Consider the following 17,790-nt stretch of genomic DNA (forward strand, 5'->3'; position numbering starts at 1 on the left):
GATTAGTAGCCCCCTCTTGCCAATTTATCTTTTGTAGTAGTCTAGGTGTAACCTGGGCTATATGCTCAATTACTGAATCACCAATACTTGTTAGCGCCCTCACTAAGGGTGACAGTACTTTTACAAGAGCGGCTTCCAAACCACGCACTTCCCTTCCACCATTCACTGAAATTGTGTGTAACACTGGCCCAGGTCCCTGCAACAGATTGCTTTTTCTTCCATCCATCTTCCCCATACTAAAGGAACTTGTGGCCTTAGTCTTTTCTTTCCTTTCACCATCAAGGTGTGTACCATCCTAGTTCCTGCTTTCTTTTACTCGGGGGGGGGGGGTGCTGTATCATCCACCTGTAAGTTATTTCCAACACATATTGCAAGGAAAGGTTCGGGATCACAGGTAATATCGTTATCGCAGAGTCATCCTCATGGGTGCAATTATTTGCAACAAGGCTAAAGCCTCCTGATACCCCTGGTCCCTAATGTGAGTTGGCCGCTGGCTCAATTTGCTTTGGCTCATTGGGTGAGAGTAAGGATAGAGATTCTTTTGTAGTGATGAGCCTTTCTTCTACGTGTACTATTTAGGAATTAATTGAAGTCATAGCAGTTGACCCCTGCTTCTACTTATTGATGGTAGCAATTGCAATGCCCTTTCTCTTACCCATAGTTTGTAATGTCCATTGAGCCTCTTCCGCCTGAGGTATGCCTGAAAAACATGAGCCATAGGAGTTGCCCAGCCTCCTCTGGGCTCTGATGGGTGCAGACGGGCCTGTCCTTGGTCCCGGCTATGCCTGGGCATGGCACGGGCATGTCCACACATGTCCCGCACTGCAGGGGTGCCTAGCCCCTGAAGAACTCCTCGCTGGCAGAAATGTGCGTGAAAGGCTGCTGGTCCTTGAAGTCCCCCGAAACACCAGCAAACCTAAAAGGCAATTGTGAGTCAAATGGCAAGGGTATGCAAAGTGAGTTCAAGCAAGCCCCTGGCTGCGGGAGTGCCTAGCCCCTGAAGAACTCCTCGCTGGGGGTCAAAGTTTGCCCCTTGGCCACCTCCTTGTGGGTATGAGTGGTAACAGCTTGAGATCCTTGGGAGCGTGGATAGCAGGCTAAGATGGCAGACGCATTCCTTTGAAGCTCCATGCCTCTAACCCCCAATCTGGCAAGTATCCTGACCAGCTGTGATCATCTCCTCATCCTGCAAACTTGAGTGAGAGGCGGTCGGCTCACCTATTTGCCACTGCTGCTGTAATGCGCATGTAGCCCCGAACTCCGGAGTGAAGCGGAGGGGCTGGGGGTGGATGGGGCCTGTGTCCTCATTACATCCCAACATGGTACTGAGTGGCGCAGGCTCTAAACTTTCCAAATTGGAGACTGTTGTGGTGGGGCTGAGACAGATTTGCCTGCTGCCCCCACTGAGCCGGGGGCTGACCAGATTGTTGGAGCCCCTGCACAGAGATGGGGCCCCAACGGTCTAAGTGGCCAGAAAAAGGCTGGGTGTGCCTTGTTAGAAGGCCTCGGCTGATGGACTAACTGATGGTATAGGCAGCAGGACCCAAGACCGAAGAAACTGTGTCACTCCCTGCTATCATCCTTCCAGGCAGAGGCATGGATTGCTGCAGGACCCTGGAGGCTGGATCAGACCCATGTGGCACAGGAGCTGCTCCTGTTGCTAGCTGGCTGCTGACTGGACCTCCCCCTGCTGTTCTTGCACCTGTAGGATGGGAGGCTTGATCCAGCCTGTCCCCCAAATGCAGAGGAGGAGAAACACCTTGATTGACTGCACCCTGGCTCCCGTGTGACACAAAGGGGTGAGTGTGGTGCGTGAGAGAGTCTTGAGACCCTCTGACAAGCCTGCTGCTGCAGTGTGGTATGCTCCCCCTCTCCTACACATCGTTGCCCCCCGTGTGACGGCCTGGAGGTCAGATTGGGCCTAGGCCGTTGTGCACAGGTGGCGGGGGTGAACTTCCTTGGGGCCTGAATTTGTTGACTTTCCCTCCCTGCTTATTGCCTGGCTCTCCGGTGGCATAAGGAATGGCTAGCCATATGTGAGCAGCCCAAGGCCCCCCAACGATTCAGTCGCAGCTGCAGGCTGTTCCTACCTCCTCCCCACACAGCGTTGTGCACCTGTTGCTGGTCTGGGGGTCAGATCAGATCTAGGCCATGTTGCATGGGTGACTAGCAGAGGAAAACTGTCTGGCTGAGGCCTGAATTGGTCAACTGTCTAGGGTCTGTCTGTGAAGCGCTGTAGCGCGCATCTCTGTTGTGCTCGGCCTGTAAGTGCCTGTAAACTTGGCTCTCACCACAATGCACTGACCCTGTATGAGACACCAGAACTGTGTATTCATCTGGCTGGGCCCTGGCAGTGAGCAAATGCCTGAACTGACCTTAATTCTTTGTAAACCAGTACTGTCACCTTCAAATCAAGGACCGAGGGCTGTATCTAGCTCAGGTCATTCTGCATGAGCAACAGGCAGCGACAGATAACTTTTGGGGGGATGCTCTAACCTCTGAGGGGGAGGTGGGATCTTATGGTACATATCTGCTTGTTGGACTTGGGGCACCTGCATGATACCCCCCCTGGGGCTATGATTTGGAGCACAGGGCCCTGATTTGAAGGACAATCTTTGCTGCTGTCCTTTTTTTGGGGTGCTTCCCCCTTTGCCTTCCCTCCCTTTCTCTACTTAACTGACTTCTTCGCTCCCCCCTCTCCCCTTGCTTTCTACCCTCGATCTCCTGCACTTGTTCGGGGGTTGGATAGCACCAAGACTGTACCTTGGGGTATCTGTGGGGTGAGGGGGTGAAGCTCAGGTGCCAGCTTCGGGAGAACATAGAACTGGATTCGGCCTAGGGCCATCTAGCACACCCACTGCATCAGTGAACACAGTGCAGATCCGCCAGATTGACTACCCAACAGGCTTACACCTCATAGGGGCAGGAACCGCTAGATTTCAGTTTTTGCCATAGGCTTTTATCCTGAATGGCCTGTGCAAAAGACATTAAAAGGCAACCTCAGGTCAATAGATGCTCACTGCCCAGCAGATAGTGATGGGTCGCTTGCATTCAACTACTCCATCTGCCCAGGAACAGCCTGCCCTGGAAATTATGGAGCCCGCAGGAGCACACTTGGAGGTAGAGAAACTGCAACCTGATGTAACCCTTAACGCCAAGCTGGACAATGTCCTCCTAGCAATGGAAAAAATTTGTGTAACACGGGAAAGTATGCGGACCTCCCTCAAAAGGAAGATAAAGCGATTACAGACTTTAATTTACTGCGTGCAGATCAGCGCATCTACCTGACAAACTACACAACACTGAACTCACAATGGTGGATGTGACGTATGGACACCTTGGAGGCTTGAATGGAAGACGCTGGAGGCCGATCCCGCCGCAACAACATTCAGGCAGTGGGACTTCCAGAGGACACTGAAGGCCAGGATGCCGCGGCATATGTTGAAGACTGAATCCGCGAATTGGTACCTCCCACAGTGCTGTACCCCCACTTCGCAGTTGAGTGGGTGTACCATGTGCCGTCAGGGAAACCACCACTATGGGCTAATGCCAGAACCTTTCTGTTTCGCCTCCTCAATTGCAGAGACCAGGACAGCATACTGCAAGAAACACATCAGCTAAAAGAAATTACTGTGAACAGCACATCGGTCATGTTAGTTTGGGATTACATGATGTCTGTGCAGAAGCACCAAAGTTCTTTCCTCACTGTCAAGCGTCGCCTCTGTGAGCCTAATATGTGATACTCCCTGCTGTTCACAGCATGCCTTTGCATGGTGGACGAAGACAATGTTCGCTTCTTTGATTACCCTGAGGATGCATAGGACTGGATGGAGGGTAATGTGCAGGATTCAGGTAGCTTCTGTAAATGCTGAAATTATACCCTTTGAGTAATGAATCTGGTGTTCTTTCTACTACATTTGATGAGCTGAAATATGTCATTTTGGGATAAATTAAGTGAATGAATGTTTCACATGGGTGCCAAGCATTAAGGACAAATGTAGTGATCCGTTCTAAAGATGGCAGTGGCATCTACTATTATAACACTATCATGAATAAATAAGCAGTAGGATTTCTTTTAAAGAATAGATCTGAATTAAGATTCCTCTCCGTTGACATGATATTAACTTGCAAAGTGAGCCCATGAACGAATGTTATCACTGAGATGTATTTTTATTCAATGTGCATTTTCTTCTGAAGTGGAGGGCCAAGCATCTACTAACTGACTCTTCTACAAACTTTCTAATGGAATGCCTTCAGCAGCAGAAACATTTAGCTATAGCCATCAAATCCCCATCTGTGATCATACTTTAATGAATCATTACCTTGTGTTTGCACATTATTAATCAAGGTGTGCGTCACACTGCTGCATAGAACTGAATGTGATCAGCCTATTATGATTCTCTGCCAGGCCTTTGCTCACTAAACAGAACTGAACAACAGCTGACAGGAAGAGGCGTGTTTGGTCAGCGGAGCGGCAGAGAGCGGCTGTGAGCGGAAGATAGCGGGGGCGAGCTGCTGAGCTCCGTTACCACTAGCACAGCTAGCACCACCTCGAAGACCCCTTTGACCGTGTGGGTAGGGGGGGTCGGCACTCAGCGGAAATTGCGGAACTCGGCAGAAACCTACTGGTACCGGAGCCCCCACACCAGCTGCAGTGAGTGTGTGCCCTCGGCAGTTGGCGGGTGGCGGAGGCGGCCAGATTAGATTGGGTGAAGCCTGCAATCCTGCTTTGTGTGCCCCACTCGTCTTTCACCAGCTTTTTCCCTGCGCTTGCTCGCCCGCTAGCCTGCAGCCTGCAGCTATCATCACCTGAAGTTCATCTCAGCCTCACTGCGGCTCCCGTCAGCTACCGTCATCACCACCACCGCCACTGCTACCACTGCAGTCACCACCGAGGACTATAACGAGCCATCCGAGGGGGGCAAAGGGGGCTAGTCAAGCCACCCTCTTTGCCTGCCCTACCCTGCCCTACCCTGTACAAGCGCTGGTCAGTTGACTCTGACCACAGGGCGTCACTGCTACCCGGAAGTTGCAGGAAGCTCCGGGAGTTGGGAATCGGAGGAATCGGAGGAGGCGCACGGAGCCAGAGCAGGGAGCTCCCCCCGCCCGGCCTTTGCCTTCTGCCTTTGCCTTTGCTCCCCACGCTCCGCTCCTCTCCTCTTCTCGGATATCGGCGTCGGCGCTGTGTGCTGCCGGCGCGGTCGAGCTGTCCACTGAGCGCTGAGCCGTTGTGTGGCTCTGGGTCGCTCCCGCACCCCGCTCCTGCACACCTTCAACAACGGAGTGCAGTTGTAGTGTGTGTCGCGGCTTGCAGCACACGACTCCCGCGCTCTCAGAGTGCTCTTAGAGTTGGAGACAGCGATTGTGAGGAGGTGGCGGCGCTGAGTTGACGGAACAACAGGCCAGCGAGACTACGTGATTACGTGACAGCAGGGCATAATTCGGTCAGCTCAAAGTGAGACGCCATCGACGGAATCGATCCCACTTCTGCTGGAGAGGGTAAGGCAAAAATAGAGAAACGGGCGACCATTCATGAAAACGGACCCAGGCTTAAGTACACCTTCAGACCCGACAGGTGAGGGGGTGAGAGTGTGCTGCAAGGGAGTTGGGCCCCTGAGACAGAATCTGAGGGATCTGTATGACTGAGGAGACGTCTGGATGATTAGAAAGATAAAGGCGTAGAAAAAAGCCTTAATTTACGATCAATATATTATTAGTACTAGCAATTTAGATCCCAGGGGTAAGGGCATTAGGGCACAAGGAGTAACTAGGTATTACAAAGCCCTCAATAGGTCCTCAGACACGAATACAGATCAAATATCAAAATTGTAATTATGCGATCAGGGAGGATAAGGAAAACGATAGTAAAGGCAAAGTCAAAGTCACAACTCAAGGCAGAGAAAAGGAAAGCTGAGAGTGTGAATAACAGTCCTCTACGAGAGGCGAATCCTAATGAACCCTACGCGGACTTTTTAAAGATAAAACGCGAAAAATTGGACATAATGGAGGCAAAAGGAAAAAATAATGATCAAGATAAAGATAATGATAAAGACAAAGATAAAACTTTAACAAACATAAACTCAGAAAAAAGTAAATCACAATTTACCACTCCAATTATAGACCCCACATGGGAAATGAATAAACCTCAGCCAATTAACCCAATTATTACAATTTGCACACCAAGAAACACAACTAATGGAATTAAGTGAAATAACCCTTGGGTTTACCAACCCAAGATTTATAAAAAAATTTCTTTCTTGAAAGATCCAACAACGGCAATTTTCTCTAAAACCAGTGATTTAAAAGGTTTGCAAACCCCTCTTTTGCCTCTTGACTCAAACTGTTTTAATTTGACATCTCAAAGTGGCTCAGGTATGCAACAGATAACACCAGATCAGCAAAGAATTGCCTTTAGCACTGAACCAGCTAGGCAGGCTTTTCAAATAAATAAATAATGAATCACCAAAATTAACGGAGACCCCTTGTGCGAAAATCTCTCAAACAAATAATGTCAGTCCACAATTTGATCTCCAATCAGAAAGGGCAAGTAACTTAAATCTGGAATATAAAAACCAACTGACAACACCGTCTACACAGGTTACTTCGGCGCTTTTTGACGACATAAATGAACTAGCCCACCAATTGCAAAACGATAAAAATGACAACATCGACAAAATCTCACAGAGTCCACAAATTATACAGCAATTGGCGGTTGATATTGAATCTATGACAAACGCAAAACCACCGGTTAATATGAAGTCACAGGAAAACAATACAACAGGGGAGCCCATGGTAAAACATCTACATGAGAAAATAGCAAAAGATAAAAATCCGGAGGAAGAAAAAAGAAAAGACATCAAAGTAAAGGGATCCCCACTCACATTAGAGCTGAATAGGGGTCCAGGTATAGATCAAGACCAATCATCATTAAACCAGGTGGAAACAATGTCATCTAAAAATATCCATTCAGACAGCATCCACCAAATCTCACTTGTGGATAAATCAAATAAAAGCGATATGTCCTTCCTAGCCACGCAAGAATGGGAAGAAATGGTCGCATCTTACAAGCAAGAAACAATACCAGACAAAAATTTTCCGGAAGATAAAACACACATAAATAATAATATAATTTGGGAGGCAATGTTAAGCACAATGCAATATTCAACAGCGGCATTGCAGTATCAATCTCACAAAATGGACCTTCAGTTGACAATTCTACAGGCCCTTGCTGAGTCAACAGCGGGGATAGACAGGAAACCAGCTGGCCTGAACGATTTAATAAAGAGGGGCCAGGAAGGAACTTATGCTATACAACAAGTCAGACAAGAATGCTCATGTGCACCAATAATTGAAAAGTTATCTATACTACCAACTATATTAGGAGATTTATTACTGGACATGAAACAAGTACTCACCGATCAAACATCAATAAAAATGGCAAATATGATGGAAAAAGACGTACTCTCATCAATTGATGAAATGGAAATTCTTGCAGATAAAAATTTGCCGCAAAAACAAAATGAATCTCAAGAGCTGAGCGGACGAATAGAGACCATGGGAAATGCCACTCTTGGAGTAAAAAATGATCGTAAAAACAAAAGGAAAGGAAGAAAAAACAAACAGACAAGTATAGTGTGTCATCCTTCTCCTGATGTCACAAGAGAACAACGTCTAATATCACAAAATTCACCTCCACAAATCTTGAAGTCAATTAAGAATAAACAACAACAAATAGTAACACGCGAAGACAGCTGTTCGGAAATACTTACAGTGACTATAGAAAAGCAAAAATCCTTACCAATTATTCGAAACCAAATGGTAAAGTGAGAAGAAATTAAATATAATCAAGACACAAGCCTTCAAGGAAGAATGAACTTTCAAAAGGAGGAAACAAATCAGATCGCAAATACTCAACTTAACACTCAAGAATATAAAACTGTGGAGCACATAAATATCATCGAAATGAATCCTCAGGCAATCGAACAACCAGTAGGGTTTAATGAATTAGAAAAGATAGCACCGACTCAGAACACCCGGGTAAACATAAGTCATATGATTAAAAATTCGTCCTACGATAACCATCAATATGAAAATAAAGCAGAATCGAACATCATTATATTTCATCCGCAATAGAAATCTAAGGGCCCATGGACATACTTAATAGACAGAACATCTTACAGCTCCTACACTCTAATAAAAAATTAGAAAACATCTCGTCCTCTGACCTACAAATCGATTGAATTTTTAGGAAAAAACACCCAAAACTCAGAATCCACTAGAACGACATGGCAAAATTCAGAGATTACGAGAAGAATCTATCAGGAAAAGGTATGCTTCAAAAACTGGGGAATAGACATGGAGTTAGATATAAAACCACCATATCCAACTCCCTTCCTAACAAATAGAACAAGCAACTTAAATATGACAATTAACTCAGTATTAAGAGGTGCAAGAAGTAGAAGTCCCGGAGCTAATAGAGATGAGAATCTTCGTACCACAATAGCGAAGGTTGGTCCTCAACATTCTCGGCCACAACTTTCAACAAATAAAAACTGGCTAGGAATACAGCGTACCCAAATAATAGAGTCTAAAAAATGTCCAGACCGGATAATAACTCACCCATTACAAACTAAACAAAGTGGGATAAAAATATGTACCTGGAACATTAATGGTCTAGCGGCTAAAATGTCAGAGCAAAAATTCTTGAGCTATATAGAAAAATTTGATATAATACTCCTAGAAGAGACTTGGAAAGAGGAACCATTTAGTCTGAAAGGATTCGCATCACTATCAGCTCTAGCAACCAAGACCTCAAATCTAGGTCGTAGTTCAGGAGGATTATCGATATTGACTTCTGCAACAACTATTGGAGAAACAATACCAGTATCCACTAAAATATCACCACCAAATGGTGTGCAGGCCATAAAAATAGAGTTGAAAATAGATAAACAAAAACAGACCGTACTAATAATAAACATCTATTTACATCCAAACGGGAAGAAAAAGCTATTTCAGAACTACCTACTGAACTAGACAGGTTAATGGAAGAGGAAAAAACGGACCATATAATACTTGCTGGAGATTTTAATATGCATCTTATAGAAATGACCCAAACCTCAGATTTCATACAAGAATTATCTGTTGCATGGGATATACCATTGCAAATTCCTGGCCCAAAAATTAAAATGACTTGTGGAGCTAAAAAACTTCTTCAGGAATTAGAGCATCGTAATATGAGGGCTCTGAATGGCCGCTTTAGAGAGGATCAACCACCAGCGGCAACTTTCCACACGACCAAAGTTTCAACACATTTGGACTATACCTTTGTGAGCCTAGGTCTTTTTAATAATATAACTGCATTTGAGATTGGCAGTAATGATCTTAGTGATCATTTTCCTCAAGAATTAACCCTGGGAGCAAAGCCAACCGAAATATTTTTAGCAACCGCAGAAATAGCCCAAACTAATACTATCAATCTCAAGCGAATAAGATGTAACTCGGAAAATATAGAAACAATAGCCGTAACCGCAAAACAACTCTATGCACAAACGGACGAAAAGAGTGGCAACCCTTTAGAACGCTGGATCAATTTCACTAAATCTCTTGGCGAGACATTCCCGAATAAATTAAAGAAGAAGGTAAAGCCAATCGCATATAATTCCAACAAAATAGTGAAATGTCCGGAGATCAAGAGACTGACCCGAATTATAAATCAAACATTGAAACAACTATGTAAGCATCCATTTAATTGGCAACTGCAAAATACCTTGCGGCAAACAAGGAAAATATTAAAACAAAAGAGATGGATAGCTGAGCATGAGAAAGATCATAAAGCTTGGGCATTACTACACTACGAGGCAAAGCAAAAAAACAGCGCCAAATTTGGAAAAAGGTTTCAATGCTGTTGAGACCAGGACACCATGGGATAAGCTCCAATGTTACCGAAGCAGCATGGAATAATTACTTATTTGAACACTTTAACGATATGGAACCAATTGTGGATACTCAGATAATAAATGCAACAAGTAGTAATTCTGCCTTTATACTAGCCCCAGAGATTAGTAAAATAAAGACAAATGAGGCAAAATATAAAATTCTCCTTTTGCCAGAACAGAACAAAGAGCAGAGGATTAAAACAAACAAATTGAGCTCAACTGAAGTGAATCCCAACATAGAATTACAACTTATCAGGAAACAAATAGCCAAAGGTAGGAGAACAGGAGCACCTGATCCCAATGGAATACCCCCAATGCTATTTAAACAAGATCCCGATTTCTGGAGTAAAGTTCTTGAGCCAGTTTATAGATATGCTTTAACATATATGAAATTACCAGATTCATGGAGGGGGTCAATTGTAAGCCCGATATACAAATAAGGAGGGCGCGACAATCCAAACAACTATCGGCTAATTGCCCTAATAGATGTAGAGGCCAAATATTATGCAGGGATCCTTCTGGAAGAACTAACAAGATGGGCAGCTGAAAACAACATCATTCCTATAACACAGTCTGGTTTTCAAAAAGGCCAAGGAACTACAACGAACATCTTGGCCCTGTCCATACTTATGGATGCTGCAAGAGAGAAAAACATGCATTGTATCTCTGCTTTATAGACTATGCAGCAGCATTCGATCACGTGGATCGAAATATTCTCTGGAGCAAACTGACAAAATGGGGAATTCCTTCCTCTCTCTCGAACCAACTTAGACATCTATATACAGATACGTGGATTAGGATAAAACTGGGAGAAGGCTCAAGATTATCAAGAAAAATTCCAACAACTAAAGGCCTTAAGCAAGGATGCGTCCTGTCACCAGTATTATTTAACCTCTTCATGGCTGACTTACCTGAAGAATTGGACAGATGTTCATCTCATGCTCCATCGCTAGGAGGAAAAACCCTGACTAATTTACTTTATGCCGATGACTTAGTTTTACTCAGTCGCACCCCTATTGGCCTACAACGCCTTTTGGGCACAACTAATAGATTTTCAAAAAGAAACATTTTAAAAATAAATTATACAAAAACCAAGATCATGGCAGTTAACTTACCATAAAAAGTCCACGTTAAAATGGTACCTTGATGGGCAAAGAATACAACAAGCCACTACCTATAAGTACCTGGGTATCCTCCTGGATCACAACAACTCATGTAAACCACAGCTGGACACCTTGAAAATAAAAGGTATGACATCCTGTCTGGCACTCAAACCATTGAAGAATCTGCTACCAGATCTCTCCTTGGAACCTTTTTTGAAAATTTTGAGAGCCAAGTTCCAGCCTACAATCTTATATGGGAGTGAACAAATGAGAGGAAGAGACGCTTTGACGTTAAATAATATAATAACAACAGCATGTCGTTCGATATTCCAACTTTCTAGATATGTTTCTCCAGCCCAACTTCGACTGGAATTTGGTGTACAAAACCAAACAGTGGAGAGAATGGGAGCCTACGTAAAAAGCTGGCATAAAATCAGTCTAGCTGAAAAAGGTACTTTAAACAACCTTTTATGGACAGAGTTAACAAGGACCAGCAAATCTTCATGAAACAAATATCTCAAAGATTCAATTGAGAAATTGGGTTTAGAGAACTTATGGAATACCTCAGTGTCCCACATTGTTTTTAAAAAACTGGCAACAAAGGCAACAAAAAGCATCTCCCTCGCACTAGACAAGGAAGCACTATCAAGACGAGCTCATGGATGGACAGTTATTAACAACTATAAAAATGGCAATCCTCAAACCTATCTAAATCTAGGAATAAAGATGCACACAAAACAAAAATTCCTGAAGTTAAGGCTGGGGATTTGTCCCATAAATGCTTTATTGCCGCCATGGAAAAGAACAGGACTAGACAGTAAATGTAGATTATGTGGACTGGGAGAAGAGAACATTACCCACATTATCTGCATATGTGACAAACTGAAAGATATAAGGGTATCTCTATTAAAACCTTTTTTTAAACAGCATGGTGTGAGGTCTTGCAGACAAGCAATACTTCTATGTTTTAATCCGATCGTCACTCAATTAAACTGCCGCCTTACAAAATTTCTGGATATTACTGAGAAAAGATTAAACATCCAAAACTGGCTTATGGAAAGATAGACTATTCCCCCGATGATGGACAAATCACTCCTATTTGCACGTTTTAAGAATATTAACCCTTTCTCTTTTCGTATTGTATAATATCTTCGGCTTTTTAAAATATTGACTTATTCATTTTACATGTACAAAAGCTATATTAATAAGAAACTGTGCTCTCTTTGTATGATCACCGTATGCCATGATTTTAATTAATTTAAACATAATAAAAATTTACCTTACCTTACCTTACCACTAAACAGAACTTGTAATGTAAATTTTCTTCTGTGTTGTGAGAGATGGTCCAATTATGTTCTCGGGCCTATATATATGTTTAGCTAAGGAAATAACTTTCCTGTTTATCTACATCTTCTCTTCCCCATCCCTTGACGGCTTTCTCATAAGAACTGAAACATTGAAACTCTGGTGTGATACTGGAAGAAATTGCTTGCAATCTAAATGTAGGATCTGTTTCAGATCATACTTCTAATCCATAATAAAGGAGGACGTTGAGCTTCATGTATGTGGTGGGAAAACCAGCTAGAGATTCATTGTCTGTGGAGATTGAGAAGAATTCAAAAAGGCCATATAGAAAAAGTCTGAAAGGAGTCGATGGAACAATGAAGACAGGAAGGACAGAATAGCACTCTGATTGTTGTGCTCTAAATGGCAATAGTGAAATAATCCATGTAAGCTTTATGTTTTGAAATGATAATGTCTGGTATTGCACCATATAGATCCTGAGACTTCGGTCTCAGCACCACACTCTCCCCTGAAGCTCTTCAGTGCTCTGTGTCTCCTGCCAGCCCCACTGTTGCAGGGTTCGAATCTATCCTGATTCTGGTTTGCTCTCGCCGCTCTGTTCCTCCCAATTTCATGTACTTGTGCCTGACTGCTGGTAAAACTTGTTGTTGTCCCCTCTGTGCATTAATTTTACTTTTTTGGGCCTGACTGCTGCCCAACTTGTTTTCTCTGCTCTGTGCCCTTAATTTCACTTCTTTGTGCCTGACCGCTGTTCAAACTTGTTTATTCCCCCACGCTGTGCCCCTTTTTACCTCTTGTGCCTGACTGCTGTTAGATCTTGATATTGTGCCTATTGTGCCTCACTGTTGTGCCCCTTTTTTCTCCCTTCGTGCGCCCGTCCATGACCCGATATGGCCAGCGCCAGGACCCCTGGTTCTCCGATGCCTCACCGCTATGACTCAATCACCCTCCACGCACTCAACCCCAGGAGACATGTCGACTGCACAAGATACTCGCCGAACACCACCCACGGGCAGTTCTCGTGCAGACCCTACCGCAAATCCTTCACCATCGACAGAGCCCCTGCGACCAACAAAGGAACGCTCGATGCACACACCCCCTAAACCCTGACTTGCATCCTGCTCAACGTGCGCTCCCTGCACTGACACGCCATTGAGATCTGGGACCTGCTCGACAACCTTTCGCCCTACGTCGCCTTCTTCACAGAAACCTGGACCAACGCCAACTCCGGTCCCGACCTCGCCACCGCCATCCCTGACGGCTACAAGATCCAGAGAAAAGACCGTCCACACCGCTCAGGAGGAGAACTCGCCATCGCACACAAGACCCCCCTCCGCCTCTCCACATCCAGCACGAGTGACCCCCACTCCAACACAGAACACCTCCATTTCCAGATCTAGACAAGTCCCAGGACCACGCTACCCGGCACCCTCATCTACAGACCGCCAGGACCTCACACCCACCACGCAACTACCATTGGCGAGCTCGCCGCACCCCACGCCATCACCTCCACGGATTACTTTCTACTCTGCGACCTGAACTTCCACCTCGACAATGACCCGACTCCACTACTCTTCTTGAAAACCTCGCCAACCTAGGGTTGAAGCAGCTTTTCAACACACCCACCCACAGAGCGGGTCACACCCACTTCGCGGGAGGAAAAAACATCCACTTCTGCCACACCACCCAGCCCCTCTGGACTGACCACCACTGCATCCATTTCACCTTCAACACCACCACCACCGCACCCGAACCCGCCCTACGCCAGCCACTACGGAACTGGAGCAAAGTCGCAGAGGAGCACCTAAACACCACCCTCCGTCAATCCCCCCCCCCCATCGCCACAACCGACACCAACGCTGCAGCCAGAGAATTTCACAGCTGGGTCTCCCACTGCGCCGACAAGCTTGCAACCCTCCACTCCCATCAAACAATGCCTGCTGAAAGCCACCTGGTTCACCACAGAACTTCAAGAAGCCAGACGCTCCTGCAGACCCCTAGAGAAAACCTTGTGCAACCTGAAAACCACGAAAGCACGGAACGACCACAAGAGCGCCCTGAAGGAATACTACCAGCGCATATGAGACACCAAACAGACCTTCATAAGAGAAAAATTCCAGGTCAAGGCAACCAACGCCAAGGAACTGTTCAACGTCATACAGCAGTTCGCAAAACCCACCTGCGAAGCTACAGACGTCACACCTTCCCAGGAACTCTGCGACAAGCTCAGCTCCTACTTCCTTCTGAAGATCAAGGACCTCTACGACAGCGTCTGTGAACCAATGATGAGCACCACCCCCCTACCCACTGCCGCCGATAAGCCAACCATCACGTCCTGGGATCCCGCTACCATCAAACTCATCACAGCAACCATGAAGAGAACCCACTCAGGAGCCCCAACGGACCCCTGCCCACCGCACATCTTCCACAGAGCCGCCGCCTTCATCGCACCCGAACTAGGACGCACCATCTACGCCTCTCTCAGATCAGGCATCTGCCCAGACAACTGGAAAAGGGTGGAGGTTCAACCCCGCCTCAAGAAACCATCGACCAACCCAACGGACCTGAAAAACTACCATCCCATATCTCTCCTCCCTTTTGCGGCCAAAGTCACTGAAAGACTCATAAACGCACAGCTGACCGCCTTCATAGATGAGAACGCCATCCTGGATGCCTCCTAGTCAGGATTCCACAGCAACCACAGCACCGAGACAGTCCTCCTCGCCACCACTGATGACATCCGTATGCAACTCGACCAGGGACACAACGCGGCCCTCATCCTTCTAGACCTTTCCGCAGCCTTCGACACCGTTTCACATCGCACTCTCGCAGCCAGACTGTACAACGCGGGCGTCCTCTCCGAACCCACAGAAATCAACAGCGGAGTACCCCAGGGATCATCACTTAACCCCACGCTTTTCAACATCTATATGGCCCCCCTCGCCGCCATCGTCAGACAGCATGGGCTCAGCATCGTATCCTATGCCGACGACACGCAACTCATCCTCTCGCTCACGAAGAATCCCGAAGACACCAGACTCTGTTTCCAGGAAGGTATGAACAACGTGGCTGCCTGGGTGAAGGACAGCTACCTGAAGCTAAACTCAGAGAAGACCGAGGTCCTCATCCTCGGGCCTTGCACCTCCGCCTGGGACAACACCTGGTGGCCCTCCTCCCTCGGGAGCCCACCCACCCCTACAGACCACACTCGGAACCTCGGCATCATCCTTGACTCCTCCCTCTCCATGAACCGCCATATCAACGCCGTCGCCTCGCCTAGTTTCAACTGCCTTTGCATCGCCCGTAATACTTTCAAATGGATCCCACCCGACTGCAGAAGGACCGTCACCCACACACTCATTACCAGCAGACTGGACTACGGCAATGCCCTCTACGCCGGAATCAACAAAATTCTTCTGAACAGACTCCAGACTATCCAAAACACCGCAGCCAGACTCGTCCTCGAGACACCGCGCCATGAACACATGACCCAACACCTACACGGCCTCCACTGGCTCCCCGTCGAGAAGAGGGTCACCTTCAAACTCCTCACCCCCAGCGCCTTGAGACCCTCACGGGTGAGTAGCACGCTATATAAACCCCTTGATTGATTGATTGATTGATTCATTCATTCATTGATCATCTATTTGCTGACAATCCCATTCAACGGACATAAGCCAATATCCTGAAAAGTAGCATCTTGCACCCGCACTCTTAGTTGTTTGTGAAAAGTAAACACAGGGCCCAATTCACAACCTGATTTTGAAGTACAAAAATATTATTCCTATAGCATTACTCAGATACTACAAAATGCAGTACTTAAATCTATGACCAATGATCTCCAACTCCCCTTTTCTATCTTTTCTGTGTGGACATCTGCGCCATGGTGGCAGAAATCTTGGCACACATAGGCATAATATTTTGTACTAAATGTGGGAGGAAGAAAGTGGTGGAAAAATAGGAACTAGTTAATGGAAATTGGGTGGAGGTTATGGAAATTTAAGGAGTGGTAAGCATCCATCAAACAATAAGCATGACTCCAATCCACTATGTCCAAAGTGAAAAGAAATGAACATATTCTACATCCAGTGTTGCTGAAATTGCAGCAAACAACACATTTCTGCCCATTTAGCTTTTAGCAAGTTTTTGCTCCCGTGTTACATTGCTATTGTATAGTGTACACTCCAACAACCTAGCCAGCCTGCGGCTAATGTCTGCTCTGTGTATGACCTTTTACTGTGTACAGTGTGGGGGTTGGCCTATCCACCATAGGGCCTGGCTGGTGCCAACACAACTGCAGGCCGTCAACTGCTTGCCATGCACAGCCTTTGGCACTGTGCAGTGGAAGTTGGCCATAGTACTTGGCCATTGCTCCAACTTGTGCCCAACCCCTTTAACACCTAACTATGTAGTCACTATTAACATTTTTTTCAGTGAATTTCTTATTTCTGTTTTGTTTTATCTTCATTTAAGATCCTATCACCATAACTAACTATAATGTCTGTGTACGGTGTGTGTATGGCCTTTGTCTATGAATAGCTGGCTAGGGGGGAGGATGGGCTCCTTTGCCAGTGAATTTCAGTTTCTTTTTACCATAATCTAAGATCATATCACCATACCTAACTATAACGTCACTGTAATCTTTATTTCTTTCAGTATGTTTTTTGCACAGCCCTCTGCCAAAAACCTCATGTATAGCCACACCCTACAGCCTTTTGGACAGTAGGATTTGGCCACAGGGCCTGGCCTTATATCAGCCAAAGCACTGAACCCTGCACTAGCTAGTAAAGTTAGGGACAGCTGGGTCAGTGGTGTCCAGATATACTCTGATTGGGCAAGTTAAACCCACAAGTTATAGTTTATTGACTTGATTATTACTTGCACCCTGCCATGCACTGCATTTAACCTCAGATACCATATCACTCATTATCAGTTAAATAAACAGATATTTTATTATTTAATGCACATTTACTTTGGAGACTTAATGTGCAGCAACACTTTATCTTATTAGTTCCAAAGTTATTAATATTTCCTTTGCACGAGTTTACATGTATATTATACATTAAAATATATATTGAATTTCCCCATACTTTTCCATTGAGAGATCTCGACCATGGGGGCGGAGATTTCCATCAAAAGGGAAAAAAGTTACTAATAGTGATTTTACATCGAACTTATGTTGTAAGGGGCTCCATCTCTTCATTTGAGGAGGTGGAGACCTGTAAATCTACATGTAGGTGTGCATTTTCACTTAGAAATGGTAAATAGCAAAAAAAGTGGAGAGTTATACCTAGGTGTAGGAGTAGAGGTGTACATGAGTAAATATACACATTTGTGAATTATCTTCATAGTGTCACCTTTGAGTAATTATGGTGTTTTATTCTTACTATTTCATCCACAGAAACAGGGATTATGAATATTTTCATAATGTGAGTCCAATATTAGCA

Source organism: Triturus cristatus, chromosome 8 (genome assembly GCF_964204655.1).
Source record: "Triturus cristatus chromosome 8, aTriCri1.1, whole genome shotgun sequence".
In the NCBI taxonomy this organism is placed as follows: Eukaryota; Metazoa; Chordata; class Amphibia; order Caudata; family Salamandridae; genus Triturus; species Triturus cristatus.